Source organism: Oryctolagus cuniculus, chromosome 1 (genome assembly GCF_964237555.1).
Source record: "Oryctolagus cuniculus chromosome 1, mOryCun1.1, whole genome shotgun sequence".
Lineage (NCBI taxonomy): Eukaryota > Metazoa > Chordata > Mammalia > Lagomorpha > Leporidae > Oryctolagus > Oryctolagus cuniculus.
Genome location: NC_091432.1, coordinates 201742880 through 201757582, shown reverse-complemented (window position 1 = coordinate 201757582; position 14703 = coordinate 201742880).

Here is a 14703-nt window from a genome sequence, read left to right as displayed (position 1 = left end):
TAAAAAGTACCTAATGTATAGTTATTAATGGGCACATTTGTGGGGAGATGTGTGTGTGTTCTGGGCATTAGACATAATAAGAAAATACTTCTGCTGTTCAAAGTCACCTTTAGGGCAGACAGATGATCAACAATAATGTACTCCAACTGTGACACAATGTGTGTATGATAAATTCTCATGACAGGGCCTGGCGGTGTGGCACTGCGGGTTAAAGCCCAGGCCTGCAGTGCCGGCATCCCATATGCACTCTGGTTCGAGTCCTGGCTGCTCCACTTCTGATCCAGATCCCTGTGATGGCCTGGAAAAGCAGCAGAGGATGGCCTGGATCCTTGGGTCCCTGCATCCACGTGAGAGAACTGGAAGAAGGTCCTGACTCCTGGCTTTGGATCAGCTCAGCTCCAGCCAATGCAGCCATTTGGGGAGTGAATCAGTGGATGGGAGACCTCTCTCTCTCTCTCTCTCTCTGTAACTCTTTCAAATAAATAAAATATCTTTTAAAAAATTCTCATGATAGCATTTTTAAAAAAGATTTATTTATTTATGTGAAAGCAAAATTACAGAAAGAGGGAGAGACAGAAGAGAGAGGTCTTCCATCTGCTGGTTCACTCTCCACGTGGCTGCAAAGGTGAGGGCTGGACCAAGTCAATGCCTAAAGCCAAGAACTCAATCCAGGTCTCCCATATGGTTGTGGGGGACCAAGTACTTGGGTCATTGTCCACTGTTTTCCCAGGCACATTAGCAGGGAGTTGGGTCAGAAGTGGGGCAGTTGGGACTCAAACTGGTGCCCATATGGAATGCCAGCATCGCAAGTGCTGTACCACAATGCTGGCCCCAGTAGTCACCATTTTGAAGTAAAAAATTCAGTTGCACATTCACAGTGTTGTGCAAGTGTCATTTCCAGAACATTCTCAACACCACAAAGGGATACCGTGTCCCTTTCTGGCCTCCTTGTTCCCTGGCATCCACTTACCTGCTTTCTGTCTCTTTGGAGTTGCCTGCCCTGGATGGTTCATTTAAATGGACCATCCAGGGGCCAGCACATGTGGTAGAGACCGGGAGGAAGCTCCTGGCTCCTAGTTTTGGACTGTCCCAGTTCCAGCCATTGCAGCCATTTGTGGAGTGCACCAGCAGATGGAAGGTTTCTCTCTGTCTCTTCCTCTCTCTCTCTCTCTCTCTCTCTCTCTGACTCTGAATTTAAAATAAATATTTATTTTATTTTATTTATTTGAGAAGTAGAGTTACAGACAGAGAAAGGGAGAGACAGAGAGAAAGGTCCTCCATCCGCTGGTTCACTCCCCAAAGGGCCACAACTGGCGGAGCTGGGCCGATTGGAAGCCGGGAGCCAGGAGCTTCTTCCTGGTCTCCCACATGGGTGCAGAGGCTCAAGCACTTGGGCCATCTTCTACTGCTTTCCCAGGCCATAGCAGAGAGCTGGATCGGAAGAGGAGCAGCTGGGACGTGAACCAGCACCTACCTGCATGGGATGCTGGTGCCGCAGGTGGAGGCTTATCCTGCAATGCCACAGCGTCTTAATACACAAATCTAAAATGAATAAATAAATAAATAACTGGAACATACAACAAGTGGTTTTTCAATACTGTGAAAAAGTCACTTAACATCTTAATTTTATTATAAAATAATCTTGACCTATGGTCTTGCTGAAAGAGCATCAGGATCCTGAGGGATGTGTGGGCTTTGAGGACTGCAGGTCCAGGCCATCCACACCTGCGTTCCTATTCTGTCTCTGCACCAGCACAAGGTGACATCATGTGTCTGTGTCCAGGCTGAGGCCTGCCCATCCCAGCTTCTCATCTCTGGTGATGGCTGTCAGCCATTCCAAGTTGCGATTCTAGGACCAGTGCAGATTTTAAATGTCTCAAAGAAACCAAGCAAGCAAATGGGGACACATTTTTATTGTTGGTAAATCTGAATGTGGGGGCCAGCGCTGTGGCATAGGGGGTTAAGCTGCCGCCTGCAGTGCTGGCATCCCATATGAGCGCCAGTTCGAGACCCGGCTGCTCCATTTTTTTTTTTTTTTTTTTGACAGGCAGAGTGGACAGTGAGAGAGAGAGACAGAGAGAAAGGTCTTCCTTTGCCGTTGGTTCACCCTCCAATGGCCGCCGCGGCTGGCGCACTGCGGCTGGCGCACCGCACTGATCCGATGGCAGGAGTCAGGTACTTCTCCTGGTCTCCCATGGGGTGCAGGGCCCAAGCACCTGGGCCATCCTCCACTGCACTCCCTGGCCACAGCAGAGAGCTGGCCTGGAAGAGGGGCAACCGGGACAGAATCCGGCGCCCCGACTGGGACTAGAACCCTGTGTGCTGGCGCCACAAGGCGGAGGATTAGCCTAGTGAGCCGCGGCGCCAGCCCGGCTGCTCCATTTTTGATCCAACTCTCTTCGATGGCCTGGGAAAGCAGTAGAAGATGGCCCAAGTCCTTGGACCCCTGCACCCATGTGGAAGACTTGGAAAAAGCTCCTTGCTCTTGGCTTCAGATTGGCATGGCTCCGGCCGTTACAGCCCACTGGGGAGTGAACCAGTGGAAGGAAGACCTTTCTCTCTGTCTCTGCCTCTCCTTCTCTCTCTGTGTAACTCTGACTTTCAAATAAATAATTAAATCTTTTTAAAAAAATCTGAATGTGATGGGGAAGAAAACTGTATCACACAGTTATTCCCAATAAAATCCAGATCACTGGCCCAAGTCCTTGAGCCCCTACATCCATGTGGGAGACCTGGAAGAAGCCTCTGGCTTTGGATCAGCTCAGCTCCAGCCGATGCAGCCATCTGGGGAGTGAACCAGCTGATGGAAAACCTCTCTCTCTGTCTCTACCTCCCTCTGTAACTCTGTCTTTCAAATACATAAAAATAAGTCTTTAAAAAAAAATCCAGATCACTACCTGCCACTGCCATTATGTCTAATTGCAACGATTCCCCTTTTCCTGCGATGAGAGCCATTGCATACTTGTGAGCATCCAGCAGCAGCCCATGCCATAAATTGCTAACCTCTTTCTCCTCTAATCATCACGGCTTATTTTATGCCTCAAGTATTCTTCTCAGAGTAATTAGCACGCTTATTATACAGCATATTCAAATGTTAATGTGCACACTGTACTGATGCTATTGTGAGACTCATTTTGCTCAGGAGCTAAAATTATGTTGCCATTCTGCTTGGTGCTAGGGGTTCTGTGCTTGAAACCTGTTTCCCACATGCAAGGAGCCAGCGATAGTTAATGAGAATACTGAGCTAGAATGAGAAGGGTCTGACACCCAGGGCGGAACCTGTAAGCTAACCAGGGCCAGCAAGCACCGGGAATCAGCACTCCATCGCCGTGGAGACAATTGATATTTGTGCACGCTGGCTCTGGGTCATGTTTGGCATGCCTCCTGCAGGGTCTCCACCAAACCCTGCCTCTGCAGGTTAGGCTGCCAGAAATCACGATTCTGGCCACCAGAAACATTTTTCTTGAACTAACCTGAAATCTGCCTGAATTTTTCACTTTGGCACCCTCCATGATGACCCCTTGGTCTTCCAAGGCTCGCTTGTCCCAGGCCCTAGTGTAGGCAGGCAGTGTACCAGTCCCTTCCCCATCATAGTGAGTCCCTCTGAGTTTCTCAGTGTTCTTTTTTGGGGGGGGGGCACTCAGAATCTGCAATAATGAACTAGTGAGCAAGTGTTGTGAGGCACCAAGTTAAGCTGCTACTTGTGAGCCCACATCCCATATCAGAGTGCTAGTCTGAGTCCTGGGTACTCCTCTTCTATCCTGGGCCCTTGCCACCCATACAGGAGGCTTGGATAGAGTTCTTGGCTCCTGGCTTCAGCCTGGCATTTGGGGAGTAAACCAGTGGATGGAAAATCTCTCTCTCTCTGTCACTCTGTCTTTCAAGTAGATGAAAAGAAACATTTAAAAACATGAAACAATGGGCCGGCGCCGCGGCTCACTAGGCTAATCCTCCGCCTAGCGGCGCCGGCACACCGGGTTCTAGTCCCGGTCGGGGCGCCGGATTCTGTCCCGGTTGCCCCTCTTCCAGGCCAGCCCTCTGCTGTGGCCAGGGAGTGCAGTGGAGGATGGCCCAGGTGCTTGGGCCCTGCACCCCATGGGAGACCAGGAAAAGCACCTGGCTCCTGGCTCCTGCCATCGGATCAGCGTGGTGCGCCGGCCGCAGCGGCCATTGGAGGGTAAACCAACGGCAAAGGAAGACCTTTCTCTCTATCTCTCTCTCTCACTGTCCACTCTGCCTGTAAAAAAAAAAAAAAAAATGAAACAATGAACTAGGCATGGGCTTATCAGTGTGGAAATATGCAGGCCCATCACCTGCCTGTTGGATAACATTCTGCTTCTGGTGCTTTCCAAGAGTGTATTGACTTTCTTTTATCTAGTGCTGATTCACGAACAGCTAAAACCACCACCCAGTGGTCTAAGCCATATATTGTCCCTTAGGCAATTAGCCCCTTAAATCCAATACAAGATGGGAAATTTGTCATCAGTACATAGCACCATGTTAAATCTGGCCCAGTGCTTTGGCCTGTCAAGAACCTTTAGAGATAGGTTTTTGACCTAGTGGTTATGAGGTCCACATTCTTATTGGAGCGACAGATTCAAGTCTTAGCTCTGCCCGTGATTCCAGATTTCTGTGCATGCACACTGTGGGAGGCAGCAGGTGATGGTTCAAGTTTTGGGTCCCTGCTACCCATGTGGGACACCCAAATTGAGTTCCTAGCTCCTGGAGCTATTGGAGGCACTTAAGGAAAGAACAAATGGATGAGAGTTCTCTTCCTCTGTCTCTTTTCCTATGTATCTTCCTGCCTCTCAAATTAAAAAAAAATTTTTTTAAGTTAAAATCTCTGCTTGGGACTCCTACATCCCATTTTAGAATGTCTGGGTTGTCTTGGCTCCTCTACATTTTTAAATATTTGTTTTATTTATTTAAAAAGGAAGAATTAAAGAGAGAAAAGGAGAGATGGGGAAGATAGAGACAGAGATGGATGGAGAGAGAGAGGGAGGGAGAGAGTGAGGGAGAGAAAGAGAGAGAGAGAGAGAGAGAGAGAGAGAGAGAGAGAGAGAGATCTTCCATCCACTGGTTCATTTCCCAAATGGCGCAACGACGGGCTGGGCCAGGGCAAAGCAAGAAGCCAGGAGCTTCTTATGGGCCTCCCATATGGGTACAGGAGTCCAAGGACTTGGGCAATCCTCTGATGCTTTCCCAGGCACATTAGCAGGGGGGTGGATTGGAAGTGAAGCATCTGGGATTCGAATCAGTGCCCATATGGGATGGGGTGCTGTAGGCTGTGGCTTAACCCGCTGCGCCACAGCACTGGCCTCATGCTTTTTCCACTTACAATCCAGCTTCCTGCTAATGTGCCCCCTGGAAGGAAGTGGTGATAGTTCAAGTACCTAAGTTTCTGCCACCCATGTGGGAGACCTGGTTTGAATTCTAGTCTCCTAGCTTTGGCCTGGCCCAGCTCTGGTTGTTGAGGGCATTTGGGGAATGAATCAGCAGAGGGAAAAGTTCTTTCAGCCCTCTCTGCCTTTCAAATAAAATGAAACTAAGCAAATGCAAATGTTAAAAAAAAAAGAACTTTTGGTATCCGAAACCCATCTTTTCCATTCACAAATGAAATCAACCTATCACAAAGTTAGAATGCCCAATAGAACAGGCTTCGGGGATGCAGCTCTTCATAAGCTACCAAATCAAAGTACTCATGCAACCAGTTACACACACACTGTTTACACACATCTCCATCCTCTAACTCAAGGTGTCAGGGAGGGAAAACATCCAAGACTATTCCAAGTTACTAGATGGTTGGTTAAAGCAGCCAGGAGGAGGAGGCTGTGCTTAAGGTCTAATGTATGAGGAGGAGGGAGTGTATAAGGTCTAATGGAAGTTCAACTATGGCAGCACAGGATTCTGGGATGCAACTTTACCACGGCTCCCACACCAGCACAGGTTGAGGAGGTAGTGAGGCTGAGTCAAATGGAAGACAGTCTGGGGTTCTGCTGAGATGACAGACAGGAAGTCAATAGCCGGGAAACAGAGCCAATGTTGGAAGCTGGAAGGTGTCCAATTAGTACATCAAGCTGGAGGGACAAAGCCAAAGAGAACAGAGACAGGCGAGAGCCGCAGGAGGGTGAAGCCAGGGACAAGCATGTGAAGCAGAACTGGGTTGCAGCGTGGGCCCCAGCACGGCATTGTCCAATACCGCAGCCACAAGCTAGTGTAGCCTGTTACATTCAGGTGGACTAAAATGAAACAAGGTAAAAAGTTCAGTGCCTCTGTGTGTTAGCTTTTTGTTACTTTAAAATGCTTAGGAGGAACCTCTTAGGAAAGAGGAAGGATTATTTTAGCTCACAGTTTGGAGGTTCACAGTCTAAGATCGGGCAGCCCGGTTAGTCTGGCATTTGATGAGCGTGGCAGTTCTTAGTGGTAATATATCTACATAGGACTTAATATGGAGCCTGCAGCTATGTGTCAACCCTTGACCTTCCTCGATCTGGGGAAGGCATCTCTCTTGACAATGCAGTCAGTTTTGGGGCTATGTCACAGTGGGCAGGAGTGGCGTTTGACCCACTGTCCACCACCTTTGTGTTGGCCATCCTGAGCAGGCAGCCCAGAAGTTGAATCCGAGGACTGATTCGCTTGATGTGGGGTATCTTGTCATCTCCCTGCAGCTCGCGCACTGAATTTTCAGTCTGTCTTCTTTCCCTTTTAATTTCCCGTCGCAGGAGTGCTTAGAATCTCTAATAAGAAATCCTGCTTCGCAGCCTCTCTAGACGCTGCCCTTCCTCTGGTGCTCTGGGGTCATCGCTCACCTCCCTCCAGACCCACCCAGCCCCCACGCGATGTTCCTAGAACCTTACCTGGATTCTCGTCCTGAGCAGTTCAGTGGCTCCCCGTGACCTCATAAAGGCCAGCCCCCACCACCTCTGCTGGTCCAGGTGTGTCCACCCTCTGCTGGGAAGCATCACTGGCGCCACGCTCAGGACCAGGAAGCCCTTTCCCGGCCCTGTGCCTCCGCCCCCGCCCCTTAATCCTTATGGAGGCGCTCCATCAGCTGTGCCCAGAGACTGCAGGCTCCGGTCGCTGTCACACATCCTGTGTGTGACCCTCGTGAGTCTGTTTCTCCCACTAAGCCGTGAGGTCTCCAGGGCAAGCAGCAAGCCTGACTCATCTCCCACCCCCAGTGGCTAGCATGGGACCTGACCTATAAGAAACACACACAAAATGCCCAGTGGGACAGACAACAATCTGTGCCATTATTGAGCATCTCCTGTGACTGAAGGCGCTGGCTATGGGAGCCCTCTGTGTGGCTTGCTGTTCCCTGGTGCTGAGAGAGGCCTGCGGACAAGTGGCCCTGGAGGCTGAGGATGTGGGGAGAGGCGAAGAGAGGCCTGCAGCTGTTCCCTGTGAAAGCCTTACTGTCTGGGGCTGTCACCCCGCACAAGCGCAAGCCTTGTTTCTTGTGAGAAAACACAGGACCTCTTGAAGAATGCCTTAGAGCGCCCCGTCTGGGGCTGACTCCATGGGGGAGCGTTTTGGGCAAGAGGGAGGAATCTCTTAGTAGCGTGGAGAGGGATGCACACTGCTACTCTTGCAGAGTTGGCGGGTGCCCCTGGCTAGGAAAGGAGGGCGTTAAGAGAGACAGCTTACTGGAGTAACTATTTATAGACAAGGAAACATCCAGAGAGCTAAAGTGACTGGCCCAAGGTCTCACCTGTTAGAGGCAAAGACTCATAAAAGAGAAGTCAGTTTCCTAGGTCACAATCAGAACTGGAACAATATGATTTTTTTTTTCTCTCTGGGGCCAGCATTGTAGTGCAGCGGGTAAAGCCCCTGCCTGTGATGCTGTCATCCTGTATGGACACCGGTTCTTGTCCCACCTGCTCTACTTCCAGTCCAGCTTCCTGCTAATGGCCTGGGAAAGCAGCAGAAGATGGCCCAAGTGTTTGGACCCCTGTCACTCATATGGGGGACCAGCAGAAGCTCCTGGCTTCTGTCTTTGGCCAGGCTCAGCCCTGGCCATTGGGGCCACCTGGGAAGTGAACCAGCAGACAGAAGATCTTTCTTTCCCTCTCTGAGGCTCTTTTTTTTTTTTTTAATTTATTTAAAAATTTTTAAGAAAAGTCTTTGTCTGGGGGGCTGGCGTTATGGTGCAGTGGCTTGAGCTGCAATGTGCAACACTGGCATCTCATACTGGAGTACTGGTTCTTCAAGTGCTGCCTGCTCAGCTTCTGGTCTAGCTCCCTGCAAATGCACCTGGGGAAGCAGTGGGGGTTGACCCAAGCCCTGCCACCCATGTGGGAAATCCAGATGGAATTCTAGGCTCCTGGCTTTGGCTTGGCCCAGCCCCTGATTTTAGTCATTTGGGGAGTGAACCTGTGGATGGAAGATGTATGTGTGTGTGTGTGTGTGTGTCTTTCTTTGTTACTCTGCCTTTCAAATAGCTAAATAAATAGATCTTTAAAAAATAAATTAAATCTTTGCTGAATTGTTTTGCTAATAAAATGCTTAAAATCAGAAACATTTTTTAGCCAAGTTATCTGCAGAGAGCTTTGAAACATCGCTTGGGGAATCTGACTAGATGACATTGAAGATTTCTTTCAGCTAGGAAATTCTATAAAATCGAGTGTGTACTCTGTCCCAGATTCAAACAGCTCCAGAAATGATCAGCTTTCGAGTCATTTCCAAAATTAAGTTGCTCTCTGGCCCAGCCCAGCTTCCTCTCTGGGGTGGCAAGGAATTTCAAGGCCAGCATTTACTTACTCTGTCACTTCCTGATCAGTTTCTTCTCTCCAGCCCTCCTCCCTGCAACAGGTCAGCTCTATTACTCCATCAGTCTTTCCTTCCTCTATCAGAGATAACTGAGATTTACAGCTTGAGGAGTAATTTCTGTAGGAGACCGGAGAGCAGAACTATCATCATGCATTATGGAGATCTTCATTTAATTCCCATTAAAGGGGCACTCAATTGACTGCATCGGTGGGGGTGACTCTATTCATTTCCTTCTCCGAGAGGTGAGCGCTAGATGCTGTATTAGGTAGTGGGATACGAGAAGGGGGTTTTGGAAGGTCAGGGTGCGTGCATGGTTTTCTGGAAAGGGCAGTCTGCCTAGCTTAGAAGGACCGAGTTATTTAAGTTCTCTCTGACACGATTCCCCCTGTATGAGAACAAAACCTTGTGCATCCACGTGAACTGGGTGAGAACGCACGTTCCTAGCAGCTTGGTGGAAACCGAGACCCTGCCTGTCTTCTGATTGTGGAGTCCGGGCTCTACCCACGGCACACATGCTCTTCAGCGCGACACCTGCTCCTGCTAGCTGGCGCTTTCTGAGCAGTAGCAGTAGCCGTAGCAGGCAGTCTCCAGCTTAATGATAAAACCTCTCTCCGTGTAATGCACAACACCCAATTTTCCTTTTCGTCAAGAAGTCCGAGGCCCTTCACATGGAAGAATTAGGAGTAATTCCTGGTGTTGCCAGCAGTCTCTGAGGAGGGCTATTCTATCTGGCTTTGTTATAATTTCTCTCTTGATTACCAAGAACATTCTGACATTTAAACATAAGAAGATGTGCTTCTGGCTGACGGGGGATCCTCTTTGTAAAGTTCTCTGCCAGACCTGCCACCTCCTCTGCTTCGGCGGAGCATCCGCCTTTGCCATGCAAATCCTACCCAGGTGTTTGCCGTGGCTGAGCAAGGCTGTCCTCTTTAGAAGAATACGTGCTGGCAACACAGAGTGACAACACAGACTCACAAAGACGCACAAAAGGATGCTTCACACTCACACTGAATTTGCCCAGGATGTATGCTGATAAAATCAGATCTGATCATATCCTGAGCTCCGTCTGTTAGAGGTGCTCACAGACGCCTGGGAGGCTGCCAGGCGACAAAGACCTGGTGGTGTATTTCCTGCCTGTTAAAGTCGCTCCTCCGCTTCCCCCTCCTCAACCTGGCTAAAAATACAACCGGAAGTGTCACTAAATAATAGCAAAATATAAGAAACCCTAACATTCGCTGAGCAGATTGTGACAGAATATCAATTAGTTGAGTGTGTTGGATGCAAACATCCCCAATGCTAACTCACCCAGGGGAGGCCTTGAAGGAGGGGGCTGGGGGAGGGGGGACCAGAATGTCCGAGAATGTCCCTCCAAGGACAGTGCTGGAGTCAGAGCTCACCACCTGGTGGGCAGGTCAGATCGGTGCAGTTGCTGCATATGTCCACCTAGTGGCAGCAGTTGTAGCCCGAGGCAACAAGCTGACGCTCAGTGGATTCGGCCAATGACCATATACTGAATGTATGCCGCGCACCTGACCGTCTGGCAGGTCCCATCTGGAAGCTTGCAATTCACCAGCGGCAGCGGCTGCCTGATCTAGAGTATTCCAACTCTAAACTCCAAGTTCAGAGGTTAGGATCTGCCAGAAGCAGGATCGAAGCTTCTAAACAGATTAGGCTATGCACAGTGTAAGGTTCTAGTCTAGGCCAAGGAAGCTAAAACTCAAGAGGAGAAGAAGTTAAAGTGGAAGGAGCCAGTATTCAATGAGAGACCCCAAGGAGAGTAGTGGATATGAGTGACAGTGGGTCAGTCCCACAACCCCAGGCCAAGGAGCGAGTTGGGTCCTCTCCCTTCTACACAAACCAGCCACTGCCAACGGAAGCTGGCTTGGAGAACAGATTTGGCCATGATCCAGAAGTTTTTTGAAAGGAAAAGAATTCGGCTATTGATTTCATAGGCCAGTGTCATCTGACATGTGGCATGCAGACCACTTGGGGCAGTGAAGAGAATCTTAGATGAAACACCTTTTATTTTAATAGCTCAGTATTTATTTGAATGTGTCTTAGAGGAAATAATTTGCTATACAAACCTGTGGTTTCACAGGTGATGTTGGTTTTCTACTTACAAGAGTGATTAAAAATTTCATTTTAAATATTGAGTAAAAATGAGTTCTTTTGAAAAATATTAAGTGCATTATAACACAGGAGATGTTTTACAACAATATGGCACAAATAAAAAAAAAAGATGGTGTATAAACCACTGGAAAGATGGGAAACTACTTTATTCAGCCTGGGTTTGAGGTGGATTGGTTGTAGCCCGGTGAGTTCAGAAAGCCAAGAGAGGTAAGGGAAAGCAGTAGAACTGTCAGGGGGTCTGGATTCCACCTCCCACCTGAACGCCTCGAAGCTGTGTGACACTCACCTCTCTCTGGGTGGTGAAGTCGCTGTTTGAGATGCCAGCCTCCCATAACAATGTGCAGTTTGAGTCCTGGCTCTTCTGGTTCTGATCCAGCTTCCTGCTAATGTGTACTCTGGGAGGTGCAGTGACGTCTCAAAGTCGTTGGGTCCCTGCCATTCATGTCACAGAGCCAGATGGCGTTCCAAGCTCCTGGCTTCAGCCAGCCTGGCCCAATCCTGGCTTTTGAGGGCAACTAGGGAGTGAACCAGAGGATGGAAGATCTTTCTCTTTCCCTGCCTTTCAAATAAAACAAAGATAAGCAAACCTTCTTCTTTTTTAAAAGATGTATTGGGGCTGGTGCTGTGGCATAGTGGGTAAAGCTGCCGCCTGCAGTGCCAGCATCTCATATGGGCACCAGTTTGGGTACTGGCTGCTCCACTTCCAATCCAGCTCTCTGCTATGGCCTGGGGAGGCAGTAGAGGTTGGCCCAAATTCCTGGGCCCCTGCATGCATTTGGGAGACCTGGAAGAAGCTCCTTGCTCCTGGCTTTGGATCGATGCAGCTCCAGCTGTTGTGACCATCTGGGGAGTGAACCAGCAGATGGAAGACCTCTCTTTCTCTCTCTGCCTCTGCCTCTCTGTAACTCTGCCTTATCAAATAAATAAATAAATCTTTTTAAAAAAGTTACAAAAAGAGAGGCAGAGAGAGAGAGAGACAGAGAGAGACAGAGAGGTCGGTCTTCCATCTGCTGGCTTACTCCCCAAATGGCTGCAATGACCAGGGCTGGGCCAGGTCAAAGCTAGGAGCCAGGAGCCTCATCTGGGTCTTTCACGTAGGTGTAGGGACCCAAGCACTTGAACTATCCTCCACTGCTCATAAACAGAGAGCTGGATCGGAAGTGGAGCTGCCAGGACTTAAACTGGTGCCCATATGGGATGCTGGCACTACAGGCGGAGGCTTAACCTTCTACGCTGCAGTGCTGGTCCCAGAACATCTCCTTAAAAATAAAACAAAATGACACTAATGGACTGCTTAGCTCGATTGTTTGATGTTCATTTATTACTGAGATTAAGAACAATCATCGCAGCAGCCAGCACTTGAGGGTCTGCTTTGTGCCAGGCACCGGGCTGGGTACTTTCCGTAATTGATCGTTCTCAGTTCACATAACAACTTCGGAACGTAAGCACTGTACTGCCCATTCTAGTAGAGGCTGGGAGATGTTAAGTAGCATGTCCAAGGTCACCAAGAACCTGAACTGAATGGACTTAGAGATGACCCCAGAGCCTGTGTGTGCTCCACTGGCTGTGTCCTAGTGGTTAATTCCTATTTGTTCTTCAAAACTAACCTCGAGACCATCTCTTCCAGGAAGGCTTCTTGGACATCATGTCTTCATCTTGTTTAGCTGCCCCCCACCTCTGTGTTCCCTTTATTTTCTACCTGTGCAGTTTTAGATATTTGCCTTTGCATCTCTAGCACCCTACATAACTCTGGGTCCAAAGCAGGTGTCAACAAATGATTGGCAGACAGAGGGAGACCATGAAGAAGAGGGAGATAGGGAAGAAAGGAGGCGAAAGGCATTGAAACAGAAAACATATGGACACCTTACTAACTGCTAAAGAAGTAAAGTTCAGGTCTTGCACAAGGCCTGAGAGATGCCAGCCCCTCCCCCAGGGGACCGGTCCAAGGTCACCACGTGTGACCACAGGGTGGTGATCAGAAATGCTAACAGGCCGGGAGAGATGCAGGAGGACTCGGTGGAGTGCGCGTCCGGGGTGCTGCCGAACCTAACAAAGAAAGCTACATTGCGGCCCCTACCATGAGTACAACCCCACCTGCACTGCATTGTGGGTAGTTAGGTGACATGTGACACTGAGCACCTCACCTACTTCTACCTGGGCCAGGGTGTTAGTTCTTTTATTTGAATCTGGTTAAAAGCAGGAATTCTGCCACAAAGTCAGTTACCTTAGCCTTGCTAAGGGAACACCTCCGTCTCCGAGCCGTCCCTGTGCTCTGTACAGGGTAGTACTGCTCTGCTGTGGCTGTAAAACAATTAGCCAAACACTTCCCATTTGCATTTAGTTTCTATTCCATACGTGTCTGTCCCCTGTGTTTTTTCTCTCTCAAACCGTTCCTTTAAAAAAGAAATGTGTTGGAGATGTGAAAAATAAAAATAAGGAAGTAGAGTTGAGAGGAAGAAGAGCCAGGTGGTTAAGCCTATGAACTCTTTTTTTTTTTTTTTTTTTTTTTTTTTTTTTTTTACAGGCAGAGTGGACAGTGAGAGAGACAGAGAGAAAGGTCTTCCTTTGCCGTTGGTTCACCCTCTAATGGCCGCCACGGCTGGTGCGCTGCGGCCGGCGCACCGCGCTGATCCGAAGGCAGGAGCCAGGTACTTCTCCTGGTCTCCCATGGGGTGTAGGGCCCAAGCACTTGGGCCATCCTCCACTGCACTCCTGGGCCACAGCAGAGAGCTGGCCTGGAAGAGGAGCAACCAGGACAGAATCTGGCGCCCCGACCGGGACTAGAACCCGGTGTGCCGGCGCCGCAAGGCAGAGGATTAGCCTAGTGAGCCTCTGCGCTGGCCCAGCCTATGAACTCTTGAACCAAACCACTCAGCGTTGCCACTTCCCTGGGGGTGTGGCTTGGGGCACGGATGTAATTCCTGTCTTCAGTTGTGTCCTCAATCAGCAGTGTGGCCTTATGGGATCTTGTAAAGATGGCCTGACTCTCGATGGAAAGTGCTCAGAACACTGCCTGGGATGTAGTAAGCAAGTGCTTGATAACTATTGACTATCATTATTTCTGTGGAACAAAAGCGAACAATTTAGCACTATTGTAAAGTGAAAAAAGTAACACCGTCATACACTTGCAGAGCACCTTCATCTCTCCAGCTCTCATTGTGGAACTGATGCTGGGAACATCCAGGCATTTATGAATGAAGAGAATTGTGGTCATGGGTTGCACGATGATGCACTCTCCTTATGTCTCCAGTCCTGTGGTGGCAGCAGCAAGCACTCCATCTCTGCTCCGGGGACATGTAGAAATGTTGATGCTACAATTGTCACACTCCATTATATGCGGAATCTAGATTTACTTGTTGCCTATCACCCGCAGTTAAGCTGTGAATTCCTTGAAGGAAAGATTCCTGTTTAATTTTTCTCAGATTTTTAGCAAAGGGGTTGGCAAGAAGTAAATGCTCAATAGATGTTGGCTGCAAGAACATAGTAGGAAAGATGTGCGTACATGACCAATAAAATAATGTGATATTGGGGCCAGCACTGTGGCGTAGCAGGTAAAGCTACCGCATGCAGTGCTGGCATCCCGTATGGGTGCTGGTTCAAGTCCCAGCTACTCCACTTCTAATCTAGCTCTCTGCTGTGGCCTGGGAAAATAGTAGAAGATGGCCCAAGTTCTTGGGCCCCTGCACCCACACAGTAGATCTGGCTCCTGGCTTCGGATCAGTGCAGCTCCAGCCATTGCAGCCATTTGGGGAGTGAACCAATGGATGGAAGACCTCTCTCTGTCTCTGTCTCTGTCTCTGTCTC